The following is a 14,607-nucleotide window of genomic DNA, read 5'->3' as shown; positions in this document are numbered from 1 at the left end:
CGCGAACCAATCACCGCCAGGTGCAAGGATACGTCATCATCAGGCACCGCGAATCAAGCTGGGTCCGGGTTCCAGGTGAAGAGAGGTGTTCCACTGAGTGGTGTCGAGTATTGCAGTACCTCGAGTCTCACAGACTCGGAGCCCACCTATGTTGATTAGAATTACGAGTTTACATCCTGTCTTCCGGATTCTTCATAGTAATTCCTCTGTCCACACTCCCGGTCCACGTCAGCACCAGAATGCATATATATTGTCATCTTCGTGCTCTATCTCGGGCCACAGAGACTGGGCGCCTGCTAGTCCAACATAGGTCTGTAAGAGTCTTCACTCTATTTTATGAAAGCTATAAATAAATTTTTTAATTCTCAAAACAGGAGAAGGCGTTCTTAAAAGTTTCCAGTCTATCACCATCCCCCAAAAAAATCACTAGAAGCATCGATGAAAAACTGTCGCCGAGGCAGGAGGGTAGCTTAAGTCCGGGAGGTCGAGGCTGCAGTGGGCCATGATCGCACCACTGCACTCCAGCCTGAGCAACAGAGCGAGACCCTGCCCCAAAAAGAAAGAATACCGTCTTTCCTTTGTACTGAGAGAGAAACGAGTCACTGAATCAAAGTTACAGAACTGTAAGGGAGCCGAACCCTGGGCTAGTATCACCACGACGAATAATTAGTTCTTTGGTGTCCTAAGTTATTCTCCTTTATCCTTCTAACTTCTTTGCAACTCCTGACGCATAATAATTCCTGGCTTCAGAAATTTAGGACCCAGGCATCCAATCCGCTGGATCTGCCAGAGAGTTATCTATCTTATTTTCAGTCTAATCAGCTAGCACAAAGTTTGTTAGGAGAAAAACCTCAGACCTTTTACTAACCTTATGTAACAGACTACCACCAGGGGTCGTGATAATAGGCTCGAATCAATTAGGAATTATAATTGAAGCTGAAGATAATTGACACAATTGTGTAATATTCAAATTTATCTAAAGTTATAACATGAAACAAATGTCTAATAAACTGTTAACAAAAGAAAATTGTTTCAAATAAGGTTTCTATTTATGTTATTCATGTTTGTAGTCCGTTTCAAAAATGGTAAGTGCTGAGGCTTCTCATTTCACATTATAAATAAAAAATTCATGGCTGGGTATGGTGGCTCACGCTTGTAATCCCAGCAGTTAGGGAGGCAGAGCGGGGAGGATAGCTTGAGCTCAGGAGTGTAAGACCTGCCTGGGCAACAAGAAGACCTCATTCTCCACAAAAAGGAAAAAAAAAAAAGGTGCAATAAAAAATTCACAAGTTCCACATATATGTAGATTTCTACACATGTGGCATCCTGTTGAAAACACTCAGGCATTCAAATTCTGGAAGGAATCAAAGGTACAAGAAACATAAACCCTATTACATTGTCACTATTAAAAAACTTGGGTTTTAACAGGAATGTTCTCTCATTTTTCAGCAGTATAATTACTATTTTAATGCATTGGATGAAATAAATGCTAGTTCCCAAAATTCTTTATTTCATCTTTCAAAATTTCTAGACTGAGAAGATTTTAAGCAAAACCTCTCAAATGCTGAAGTCTTCCAGCCACTATATTGGAACAAATGATCCTGATCTTTCATTCCACCTTTTATTAAAAAACAACAACTTTTAGTTAATAGCACTGTTAATCTCCGGATCGGAGGATACAGGTTCTTTAAAGGACGACAACTAAAACTTACTAAAATTGTTATTATGTTTAAATGCAAGTGGCTTAGCCTAGCTATTAGGAAGAAGATGGAAGGAAAATGTTCTCAAATATTTTCCTCAGAAAAGTGAGAAATTTAAGAACAATATATGAATACCTATGCATTCAAATGCTATCTTTCTAGATTACGTCCACCCTACTTTTTTGGTATTAAATTGTCCTTTAGGCCAGGGGCGGTGGCTCACACCTGTACTCCCAGCACTTTGGGAGGCCAAGGCGGGTGGATCACAAGGTCAGGAGTTTGAGGGCAACCTGGCCAATATGGTGAAACCCTGTCTCTACTAGGAAAAAAAATAAAATTAGTCGGGCGTGGTGGCACACCACCATAGTCCCAGCTACTTGGGAGGCTGAGGCAGGAGAATCACTTGAACCTGGGAGGCGAAGGTTGCAGTGAGCCAAGATCATACCACTGTACTCCAGCCTGGGTGGCAGAACAAGACTCTGTCTCAAAAAAAAAAAAAAAAAAATTGTCCTATACTTTGCACTAATAGTAAATGATTACTGGAGGTGTTTGCTTTTTAAGGTCCTTTCTCATGAAACCTTAAAGGTGGCAAATCTATATTGGTTATCATAATTTTCTTTTAAATTGTAATGCCTGTGAAATCCTAAAGCCTGGGAATCATTGCTTCGGAGGTATTGGAAAAGTATTCCTTCTGATTTGAATAAATACATGACAGTGGAATTTCCTACTCAAGGCAGTTTATTATAAAAAAGCAGTAGTTTTAAAGTAGTCAAGAGTGCAATTATGAAATCAGACTTGCCTGCATCCAAAACTTCCTTCTGCCATTTATTATCTGTGTGACCTTGGAAAAGTTACTTAACCTCTCTGAACCTCAGTTTCCCTGCCTGTAAATTTCAGATAATAAAAAACACCTGCTTCACTGGGTTGTTGAACTAATTAATTGAATTAACCCATAAAAAGCATTAAAAATAGCACATAGTAAGCCTCTCAGCTGTTATTATTATATTGTTGAAAAAGCCATGGTGGTTGTTATTTGAAAACACCTTAAGTGACTAATTCCTTGTTGCTCCTACTGCATAAAGAGAGAATACATAGAGTCAGAAGGAAGGCAACCCATTCCAGTTGATTAAAATGGTAAAAGATGGCCAGGCTCAGTGTCTCACACCTGTAATCCCAGCACTTTAGGAGGCCAAGGCAGGCAGATTACAAGATCAGGAGATCAAGGCCATCCTGGCCAACACTGTGAAACCCCGTCTCTACTAAAAATACAAAAATTAGCTGGGCGCAGTGGCGCGCAACTGTAGTCCCAGCTACTCAGGAGGCTGAGGCAGGAGAATTGCTTGAACCCGGGAGGCAGAGGTTGCAGCGAGCCGAGATCGCACCACTGCACTCCAGCTTGGCGACAGAGCAAGACTTTGTCTCAAAAGAAAAAAAAAAGCTAAGACTAGTTAGTACTTAACATATAAGTGGAAGGGCTAGAATTCAGACTATCTCCAAAGTTCATACATAAAAAAAAAACTTCATTTTGGGAGGCTAAGGCAGGTGGATCACTTGAGGTCAGTAGTTCAAAAACAGCCTGGCCTATATGGTTAAATCCCATCTCTACTAAAAATACAGAAAAAATTAGCCAGGCATATTGGCACATGCCTGTAGTCCCAGCTACTCGGGAGGCTGAGGCAGGAAAAAACACCGTCTTGGCCAGCCGCAGTGGCTCCCAGAACTTTGGGAGGTGGTGAAGGGAGGATCACTTGATGCCAGGAGTTTGATAGCAGCCTGGTCACCATAGTGAGACCCCTCCCCATCTCTGTTAAATAAATAAGAATAAGAAATAAAAATAAAAACCACTATCTTATACTGCCTCTAAGATGAAAAAAAGTCATACAGAACTTTTGTCTTTGATTAATATTGGTAGTCTAAGTACATGCGGAATCAAACTGGCTAAGATAGAGAAAACCTGTAATAGAAAACAAACTGAAAGTGTACTTAAACAATGAATTTCTAGTTGGGTGCAATGGCTCACGCCTGTAATCCCAGCACTTTGGGAGGCTGGGGCGGGCAGATCATGAGGTCAGGTGTTCACGACCAGCCTGACCAACATGGTGAAACCCCCATCTCTGCTTAAAAATACAAAAATTAGGTGGGAGTGGTGGTGCTCACCTGTAATCCCAGCTACCTGGGAGGCTGAGACAGGAGAATTGCTCGAACCTGGGAGGCAGAGGTTGTGGTGAGCTGAGAGCGCATCATTGCACTCAGCCTGGCCAACAGAGCGAGACTGTCTCAAAAAAAAAAAAAAAAAAAAAAAGCAATGAATTTCTATGATGCACTAAAGCTCTGGAAAAAGTCTCAGAAGAATCTCATTCATAATAGGAATGCAGTGGCACTAGAAAAAGTACATTAATTAAATCTAGGGAAAATTGCCTGTGACTAACTTTATATGCCCTATTTAAAATATAGTATATTGATGCTGGGTGCAGTGGCTTATGCCTGTAATCCCAGCACACTGAGAGGCTGAGGCAGGTGGATCACCTGAGGTCAGGAGTTCAAGACCAGCCTGGACAACATGGTGAAATGTCTCTATTAGCCAGGCATGATGCCAGGTACCTGTAATCCTAGCTACTTGGGAGGCTGAGGCATGAGAATTGCTTGAACCTGGGAGGTGGAAGGTGCAGTGAACCAGATCGCACCACTGCACTCCAGCCAGAATGGCAGAGCAAGACTCCATCTCAAAAAAATAAATAGATAAATAAAATAAAATAAAATATATTGGCCAGGCACAGTGACTCACACCTATAATCCCAGCACTTTGGGAGGCTGAGGCCGGTGGATTACTTGCAATCAGGAGTTTGAGACCAGCCTGGGTAACATGGTGAAACCCCGTCTCTACTAAAAGTACAAAAATCAGCCAGCTGTTGTAGCAGGCGCCTATAGTCCCAGCTACTTGGGAGGCTTGAGGCACAAGAATCACTTGAGCCCGGGAGATCACACCACTGCACTCCAGCTGGGCAACAGAATGAGACTCTGTCTCAAAAACAAAAAATAAAATAAAATATAGTATATGGCCAGGTGTGATGGCTCACACCTCTAATCCCAACACTTTGGGAGGCTGAGGCAGGAGGATTGCTTGAGGCCAGGAGTTTGAGACCAGCCAGGTCAACATAGTGAGACCCCCCCACCTCTATTTTATAAAGTAAATTTTAAAAATAAAATATAGTATATGATAAAAATAGTTCAATTCACATAGTTCTGAGCAGTTTTCAGTTAAAAATAATAGTAACAGAGTAGCCTAGTGATTAGAGGCTCAGGCTCTAGAGGCAGATGTTCTGAGTTTGAATCACTGTTCTCTTAATAGGTACATGACCCTGAGCAAATTACTTAATCTCACAAAAATTCAGTTTTCTTATCTTTAAGATGAGCATAATAATGATTCCCAATTCATAGAGTTGTTTTAAGGATTACATGAGATGATACAATATACAGAAAGCTCTTAGCTCAGCACCTGGCATGTAATAAGCACTCAGTAAACGTGGGCTACACTTAAAACTAGAAGCATATTCATTCAAATCAGTAGCTCTCAGCCATGACTGCACAATGGACTTCCTCCCTGGTGGTGGAATTTTATAAAGTACTAGTGACCTGGCTCTACACCCAAAGTTTCATATTCAATCAGTCTCAGGTGCAGCCTGAGCACTCACATTATTTTAAAACAATCCCCAGAGAGCCAGGCTGGTGGCCCCACCTATATTTCCAGCTACTCTGGAAGCTGAAGAGAGAGGATCCTTGAGACCAGGAATTATTCTCTAAAAATAAAAAAATTAAATCCCCAGTTAACTTTAATGTTCAGTCCTAATACTGAGAACATAGGTTTAGATCAAGGGCCAGCCAACCAGAGGCTGCAGGCCAAATCTGACCCCCACCTATTTTTTGCAAATAAAGTTTTATTGAAATACACATACCTATTTACGTATTACCTGTGGCTACTTTTTTTCTTTTTCAAACAACTGATAATGACTTTAACAAAATTGATTAATCCTGTGCAGAGGTGACTTCAACACCTGGCTCAATACTGATGGAAGTAATCTGTTTAACAATCTCAGAAGTTGTGTCAGTCAGTGAGTCGCTTGTGGATTTTCATGGGGATTCATCTTGGATTCTTCTAAGTCTTAGAACCTTCACCACAGGAGTTTTTCCTCTTAGTGATTCTCAGAATCTTGGTAGGGATCCAAAATGGTCCTTTCACTTTGAGATTATTTTCCTTTGCACTTTTGATCAAGTCAGCCCACATCTTCACCAGGGGTGTTAGGTTGTGGCTAGTTAGGGTAATTTTATTTTTAGAGACAGGGTCTTGCTCTGTTGCCTGGGCTGAAGTTCAGTGGCACAATATCAGCTCACTGCAGCCTCGACCTCCTGGGCCCAAGAGATCTTCCCACCTCAGCCCCCTATGTAATTGGGACCACAAGTGCGCACCACCATGCCTGGATAATTTTTGTATTTTTTATAGAGAAGGGGTCTCTCTATATTACCCAGGCTAGTCTGGAACATGGGCTCAAGCGATCTGCCCGCCTTGGCCTCCCTAAGTGCTGGGACTACAGACCTGAGCCACAGCACCTGGCCAGTTAGAGTAATTCTAATTCAGTGAATTAACTTGTGGATCCAGGGATGTCTTTTTTTTTTTAATTTATTTTATTGCATTTTAGGTTTGGGGGTACATGTGAAAAACGTGCAAGATTGTTGCATAGGTACACACGTGGCAGTGTGATTTGCTGCCTTCCTCCCCATCACCTATATCTGGCATTTCTCCCCATGTTATCTCTCCCCAGCTCCCCACCCCCCACTGACCCTCCCCTATTTCCCCCCAACTGACCCCAGTGTGTAGTCCCCTCCGCCGTGTCCATGTGTTCTCATTGTTCAACACCCACCTATGAGTGAGAACATGTGGTGTGTGATCTGCTCTTCTGTCAGTTTGCTGAGAATGATGGTATCCAGGTTCATCCATGTCCCCACAAAGGACACAAACTCATCGTTTTTGATGGCTGCATAATATTCCATGGTGTATATGTGCCACATTTTCCCTGTCCAGCCTATCATCGATGGGCATTTGGGTTGGTTCCAAGTCTTTGCTATTGTAAACAGTGCTGCAATGAACATTCATGTGCACGTGTCCTTATAGTAGAACGATTTATAATCCTTTGGATATATACCCAGTAATGGGATTGCTGGGTCAAATGGAATTTCTATTTCTAGGTCCTTGAGGAATCGCCACACTGTCTTCCACAATGGTTGAACTAATTTACACTCCCACCAACAGTGTAAAAGTGTTCCTATTTCTCCACATCCTCTCCAGTATCTGTTGTCTCCAGATTTTTTAATGATCGCCATTCTAACTGGCATGAGATGGTATCTCAAGGTAGTTTTGATTTGCATTTCTCTGATGACCAGTGATGATGAGCATTTTTTCATATGTTTGTCGGCCTCATGTATGTCTTCTTTTGTAAAGTATCTGTTCATATCCTTTGCCCACTTTTGAATGGGCTTGTTTGTTTTTTTCTTGTAAATCTGTTTTAGTTCTTTGTAGATTCTGGATATCAGCCCTTTGTCGGATGGGTAAACTGCAAAAATTTTTTCCCATTCTGTTGGTTGCCGATTTACTCTAATGACTGTTTCTTTTGCTGTGCAGAAGCTGTGGAGTTTGATTAGGTCCCATTTGTCTATTTTGGCTTTTGTTGCCAATGCTTTTGGTGTTTTGGTCATGAAGTCCTTGCCTACGCCTATGTCCTGAATGGTTTTGCCTAGATTTTCTTCTAGGGTTTTTATGGTGTTAGGTCGTATGTTTAAGTCTTTAATCTATCTGGAGTTAATTTTAGTGTAAGGTGTCAGGAAGGGGTCCAGTTTCTGCTTTCTGCACATGGCTAGCCACTTTTCCCAACACCATTTATTAAACAGGGAATCCTTTCCCCATTGCTTGTTTTTGTCAGGTTTGTCAAAGATCAGATGGTTATAGATATGTTGTGTTGCCTCTGAGGCCTCTGTTCTGTTCCATTGGTCTATATCTCTGTTTTGGTACCAGTACCATGCTGTTTTGATTACTGTAGCCTTGTAGTATAGTTTGAAGTCCGGTAGTGTGATGCCTCCCGCTTTGTTCTTTTTGCTTAGAATTGACTTGGCTATGCGGGCTCTCTTTTGGTTCCATGTGAATTTTAAGGTTTTTTTTCCAGTTCTGTGAAGAAGGTCATTGGTAGCTTGATGGGGATAGCGTTGAATCTGTAAATTACTTTGGACAGTATGGCCATTTTCACGATATTGATTCTTCCTAACCATGAAAATGGAATGTTTTTCCATCTGTTTGTGTCCTCTCTTATTTCATTGAGCAGTGGTTTGTAGTTCTCCTTGAAGAGGTCCTTTACGTTCCTTGTTAGTTGTATTCCTAGGTATTTTATTCTCTTTGTGGCAATTGTGAATGGCAGTTCGTTCTTGATTTGGCTCTCTTTAAGTCTGTTATTGGTGTATGTCTTTTTCATGTTGTTAAAAGCTGCATCTGTGGCACGATTTCCTCTGGACAGCGAACAGCGGCGAGTCAGCTGCAGGAGTGGGCAGACCAGAGTTCCAGTACAGCTGTGACCACGTCTTACTCAAAGAGCTATCTGTGGCTCATTTCACTCTACAAGATGTAGTTGTGACAAAGACTGAATGACCCTTAAAGTCTAAAATATTTACCATCTGGCAAGTTTGCAGACTCCTAGTTTAGAATAAAGTTCCTGGGCAGTCTGTACCACATGAGGGCGGTATAGCCTCAGTACATGATAATTCAGTCTACAAAAGTAAGGAATCACATCAGGGATCACAGAAATGAACATATTTTTTCCACCGATAGGCTCCTTTCTCTAATTTACAAACATGCACAAGTTTATTCTGTCCTGAAAACCTCTATGACAAACACCGCTCCCTCCTCTATCTACCATGACTAATAAGAACAGCTTCAGGCCAGGTACGGTGGCTCACGCCTGTAATCCAAGCACTTTGGAGGCCAAGGCTGGCGGATCACCTGAGGTCGGGAGTTCAAGACCAGCCTGACCAACATGGTGAAACCCCGTCTTAAAAAAAAAAAAAAAAAAAAAAGAACAGCTTTAGCCCATTGTCTTTGTTTCTTCAGCACCTAGACAATTCTGTGTCACCAAACTTGGGCTTCAAAATTCACCTGTCCATTGAAACTACTCTTCAAGGTAGCCAGTGACCCCCCTTCATTGCATTTTCTACATTCACTTTCTTATATTTCTATGAGATCCCATCCTTCTTGAAATCATCTTCACCATGACACTCCGTTTTCTTAGTTCTCTTCGTTATCTCTCTGGCCACTCTCACATGATGATGCTCTTTTTTCTCCTCCTATAATCTGTGTTCCCTATTCCACTCTGTTTAAAATGGGCATCAGTCCAAATAAATGCTGTTTTTGCTCTTGCAAGTTATTAGCCACACTAAGTTTGGAAGTCAGATTGCTAATTTGTAAGGGGCATGGCCAGGGTTTAGTATGCAATGGGGCCAAGTAAGAAGGAATTGATATTAACTGAAAAGGTTTGGTCAAGTACCACATCCCCAGGGCAGACCACATGAGTTGAAGGGTGAACACAGTCTTCCTCGCTTCATAATCCCACACCTCATGATCCAGTCAATTTTGGGGGCCAGACCCAAATCTAATCCTTAGGGTCTTTACACTGTGTCTTCTATCAGGGAACACCTGTTCCATTCCTTTTTCCTGGGTAACACAGGAGTTCTGTAGGATGAAAAAAAAAATGGAGTTCCATTGCTAGCTATAAGCACTATACTTGCAGTTACTATAATTAGCTGAGGGCTCTGGGAATTTAAAAATTAACCAGATGTGGTGGTGCAGGTCTGTCATCCCAGCTACTCAGGAGGCTGAGGTGAAAATTACTTGAGCCTAGTAGGTTGAGGCTGCAGTGAGCTGTGATTGTGCCACTGCCCTCTAGCCTGGGTGGCACAGAAAGAACCTGTCTCAAAAAAAAAAATGTATGATTTTTCAAATATTTTCTCCAACTTTGTGAGTTGGCCTTTTACTCTGTTGATAGTGTTTTTGATGCACAAAAGGTTTTAATTTTCATAAAGGCTAAATTGTCTATGCTTTCTCTTGTTGCTTGTGCCTTCAGTGTCATATCTAAGAAATCATTGCCAAATCCAGTACTGTGAAGCTTTTACCTGTGTTTTCTTCTAAGAGTTTTATAGTTTTAGCTCTAAAATTTGTCTTTCACCCATGTCAATTTAATTTTTGTATGTGATGTAAGGTAAGAATCCAACGTCATTCTTTTGCATGTACATATCCAGCTTTCTCAGCACCATTTGTTGAAAGGACTGTCCTTTCCCCATTGGCTCCCTTATCAAAAATTATTTGACTGCATGTTAGAGTTTATTTCTGGGCTTTCTTTTCTATTCCATTGGTCTATATGTCTTGCTTTACGCCAATACCACACCTTTTGATACTGTAGCTTTGTAGTGAGTTTTGAAATCAGAAATGTTGGTCCTCCAAATTTGCTCTTCTTTTTCAAGACTGTTTTGCCTACTCCAGGCAAACTCCATATGAATTTTAGAAAGGATTTTTCTATTTCTACAAAATACATCACTGGGATTTTGGTAGGTATTGCATTGAATCTGTAGATCACTTTGAAAATATTAACATCCTAACAATACTAAGTGTTCCAATCCATGAACATAGGATGGCTTTCTGTTTATGCTTTTGTTAATTTCTTTGGCAATATTTAGTAGTTTTCGTTGTATAAGTCACATCCTTGGCTAACTGATTACCTAAGGAATTTATTCTCTTTGATGGTATTATAAATAGATTTATTTTTCCTTAATTTTCTCTTCAGACTGTTTGTTATTACTGCATAGAAATTCAACTGATTTGGCCGGGCATGGTGGCTCACGCCTGTAATCCAAGCACTTTGGAGGCCAAGGCGGGCGGATCACCTGAGGTCGGGAGTTCAAGACCAGCCTGACCAACATGGTGAAAGCCCGTCTTTAAAAAAATAATAAAAAATAAAATAAAAATTAAAAAATAAAAAGAAATTCAACTGATTTTTTTGTGTCGATTTTGTATCCTGTTAATCTGCTGAATTAGTTTGGTAGTTCCAACAGGGTTTTTTTTGGTAGACTCTTTAGGACTTTGTACATATAAGATCATATCATCTTCAAACAGATAAAATTTTGCTTCTTTTCAAGTTTAGATTTTTTTTCTTTCTTTTTGCCTAATTTCTCTGGCTAGAATTTCCAGTACTATGTTGAGTAGAAGTGGCAGAAGTGGGCATCTTTGCCTTGTTCCTGATCTTACAGGAAAAATGTTTAGTTTTTTACTACTGAGTATGATATTCACTGTGAATTTTTCATATATGACTTATATATGACTTTTTCTATTCCTAAGTTGTTGAATGTTTTTATAATGAAAGTGTGTTGAATTTTGTCAAATGCTTTTTCTGCATCAATTGAGATAATTATGTGGTTTTCTTCTTCTTCATTATGTTAATGTAATATATTACATTGGTTTTCACGTTAATTCAATCTTACATCCAGGAATAAATCCCCCTTGATCATGGTATATAATCCTTAAGGTGCTGCTTAATTTTGTTGGCTAGTATTTTGTTGAGGATTTTTATATGAATGTGCAAAAGGGATATTAATCTGCAGTTTCCTTGCGGTATCTTTGCTAGCTTTGGTATCAGGGCAAAACTGGCCTCACAGAATGAACTAGGCAGTGTTTCCTCCTCTTAAATTTTTTGGCACAGCTTGAAGATTTACGTTAATTCATTAAATATTTGGTAGAATTCTCCAGAGAAGCCATCAGATCTAGGGCATTCTTTGTCAGGAGGTTTTTTATTACTGATTAGATCTCCTTACTAATTATAAGTGAACTCATAGTTTCTATTTCTTAATAATTCAGTCTTAGTAGGTTTTGTGTTTCTAGGAATTTGTCCATTTAATCTGGGATATCCGATTTGTTGGCATACACTTGCTCTTAATACTCTCTTATAATCCTTTTTATTTCTGTGAATCAATAGTAATGTCCCACTTTCATTTCTGATTTTAGTATTTTCGTCTTCTACCCTTTTATTCTTATTTAGTCTAGCTAAAGATTTATCAATTTTGTTGGCATCTTCAAAGAACAACTTTTGGATCTGTTTCTTTTCTTTTTCTTTGAGACAGAGTCTCGCTCTGTCACCCAGACTGGAATGCAATGGTGCAATCTCAGCTCACTGCAAACTCTGCCTCCTGGGTTCAAGGGATCCTCCCACCTCAGCCTCAAAGGTAGCTGGAATTACAGGTGCACACCACCATGCCCGGCTAACTTTTGCATTTTTTGTGGAGACAGTGTTTTGCCACGTTGGCTAGGCTGGTCTTGAACTCCTGGCCTCAAGTGATTCACCTGCCTTGGCCTCCCAAAGTGCTGGAATTACAGGTGTGAGCCACTGTATTTTTTATTTAATTTTTTTTTTGTTCTCTATGCTTTGATCTTTGTTATTTCCTTCCTTCTGCTAGCTTTGAATTTTGCTATTCTTTTCTAGTTCTTGAAACTTTAAGTTAGGTCATTGATTTGAGATCGTTCTTCCCCGTGGAGGAAATTCATAGCTATAAATTCTTATATCTAAAAAGAAGAGTAGGCCGGGCGCGGTGGCTCAAGCCTGTAATCCCAGCACTTTGGGAGGCCGAGGCGGGTGGATCACAAGGTCAAGAGATCGAGACCATCCTGGTCAACATGGTGAAACCCCGTCTCTACTAAAAATACAAAAAATCAGCTGGGCATGGTGGCGCATGCCTGTAATCCCAGCTACTCAGGAGGCTGAGGCAGGAGAATTGCCTGAACCCAGGAGGCGGAGGTTGCGGTGAGCCGAGATCGCGCCATTGCACTCCAGCCTGGGTAACAAGAGCGAAACTCCGACTCAAAAAAAAATAAAAAATAAAAATAAATTAAAAAAAAAATAAAAAGAAGAAAGATGGCTTTTGTTGCATCCTCTAAGTTTGATATGTTATATTTTCATTTTTATTTATCTCTAAGTATTTTCCAATTTCCCTCTGTGATTTCTTCCTTCTCTTCTAAAAGGAGGTCCTAGCATATCGTTCCTTGATAAGCTACAAGAAAGTTTTAGTCTGTCCAGTGGGATACCCCACTAGTCCCTCTCATGAGTAGACGAGAATAGTGGTTACCAGAGGATGGGGAGGGTGACTGGGGAGCAGGGGTAATGAGATTGTTCAGTGAGCACAAAGCTGCAGTTAGGGGGAATAAGTTCTGCTGGTCTATTGCATACTAGGATGACTACAGTTAACAATAATGTCTGTTCCAAAGAGCTAGAGGAGAGGTTTTTTAATGTTATCCTCACAAAGAAATAAATGGTCAAAGTGATGGGTGTGCTAATTATTCTCATTTAGTCATTGCACAATTTATACAAGTATCGAAACATCACATTACACTCCATAAATATGCACACTTATTATGTGCCAGTCACAATTTTTTTTAATGTACATAGGATAATGTTCCAATGAGCAAGAAGGTCAGGATAGCTAACAAATTCTTTGAATAAAATATAATACAGTAGGATGATTTTTTAAAAACTGGGGTAAGAAAGAATATTTTGCTGGGCACAATGGCTCACAGCTGTAATCTCAGCACTTTGGGAGGCCAAGGTTGGTGAACTGCTTGGGCCCAGGAGTTCAAGACCAGCCTGAGCAACATGGGAAAAACCCATCTCTACTAAAAATACAGAAAATTAGCCAGGTGTGGTGGTGCGCACCTGTAGTCTCAGCTACTCGGGAGGCTGAGGCAGGAGGATGGCCTAAGCCAGGGAATTTGAGGCTGCAGTGAACCATGATTACACCACTGCACTCCAGGCTGAGCAACAGGAGTGAGACACTGCCTCAAAAAGAGAAAGAATATTTGTAGAATATATAAAAGTTATCTAATAGTATCAACAGTGGGTAATAGGAAGGAATCAGTATTGTAATACTCAGACTTGTCAAGGTATAAAATGTAAAGGAAGGAGAGCTGAATTAAGAGAAAACTATATTTTAACAATTAACAATGTGGGCTAATTTTTAAATAAACCATATAAATACCAGGGCTATGTAGGAAAAGCTCACACCGGTTTTGCTATTGGTTTCCCATATGCCTTACAGCTCTTTGGTTCCTCGTTTCCTACGTTACTATCTTCTTTTGTTTAGCTGGGGTTTTTTGTAATGAAATGTTTTAATTTTGTTCTCCTTCCCTTTTTTGTATATTCTATAACATTCTCTTTAAGGTTGCCATGGAGATTACACTTCGCATCCTGAAGTTATGACACTCTAATTTGAATTTATGCCAGCTTAACTTTGATAGATACAAAAACTCTGCTCCTATACTGCTGGCTCCCCACCCCTTTCAGTTATGGATATCATAAAATTATATCTTTATACATTGTGTGTCCAAAAACATAACTAATAATTTTTTAAAAAATGCATTAGTCTCTAAAATCACATAGAAAACAAAATGTGGAGTCGCAAACCAAAGTTACAACAATACTAGCTTTTAGACTAATAATTGTATTTTATACTGGAAATTTTATGATTATTTTTACTTCTATATAAATTTTTTCAAAAGCAGCATTTTGGTTTAGAGAGAAGAAAGAAGATGAGGAAACTTTTTTAAAGACTAAGAAGGACACCGTTGTAATTCCAGCACTTTGGGAGGCTGAGGCAGGCAGATCACGAGGTCAAGAGATCGAAACCATCCTGGCCAACATGGCGAAACCCCCCTCTACTAAAAAATACAAAAACTAGCTGGGCGTGGTGGCAAGCGCCTGTAGTCCCAGCTACTCGGGAGGCTGAGGCAGGAGAATTGCTTGAACCTGGGAGGCAGAGGTTGCAGTGAGCCGAGATC

General features: G+C 40.3%; 1 protein-coding gene across 1 annotated transcript in view; it reads left to right on the top strand.

Moving 5' to 3' along the window:
- The first annotated feature begins 59 nt into the window (after positions 1 to 59).
- The window catches only part of LOC108301998 (alpha-1,3-mannosyl-glycoprotein 4-beta-N-acetylglucosaminyltransferase-like protein MGAT4E), a 61,870-nt gene continuing 47,322 nt past the window's right edge, over positions 60 to 14,607 (top strand). The window contains exon 1 of the mRNA XM_017525336.2: positions 60 to 310. The gene's annotated coding sequence lies outside the window, so the exon portion shown is untranslated. The remainder of the gene's footprint in view (positions 311 to 14,607) is intronic.

Source organism: Cebus imitator, unplaced genomic scaffold, assembly GCF_001604975.1.
Source record: "Cebus imitator isolate Cc_AM_T3 unplaced genomic scaffold, Cebus_imitator-1.0 Scaffold38, whole genome shotgun sequence".
Lineage (NCBI taxonomy): Eukaryota > Metazoa > Chordata > Mammalia > Primates > Cebidae > Cebus > Cebus imitator.
The sequence above is the reverse complement of the archived record's forward strand: the minus strand, read 5'-3'. Positions and strand labels throughout refer to the sequence as shown.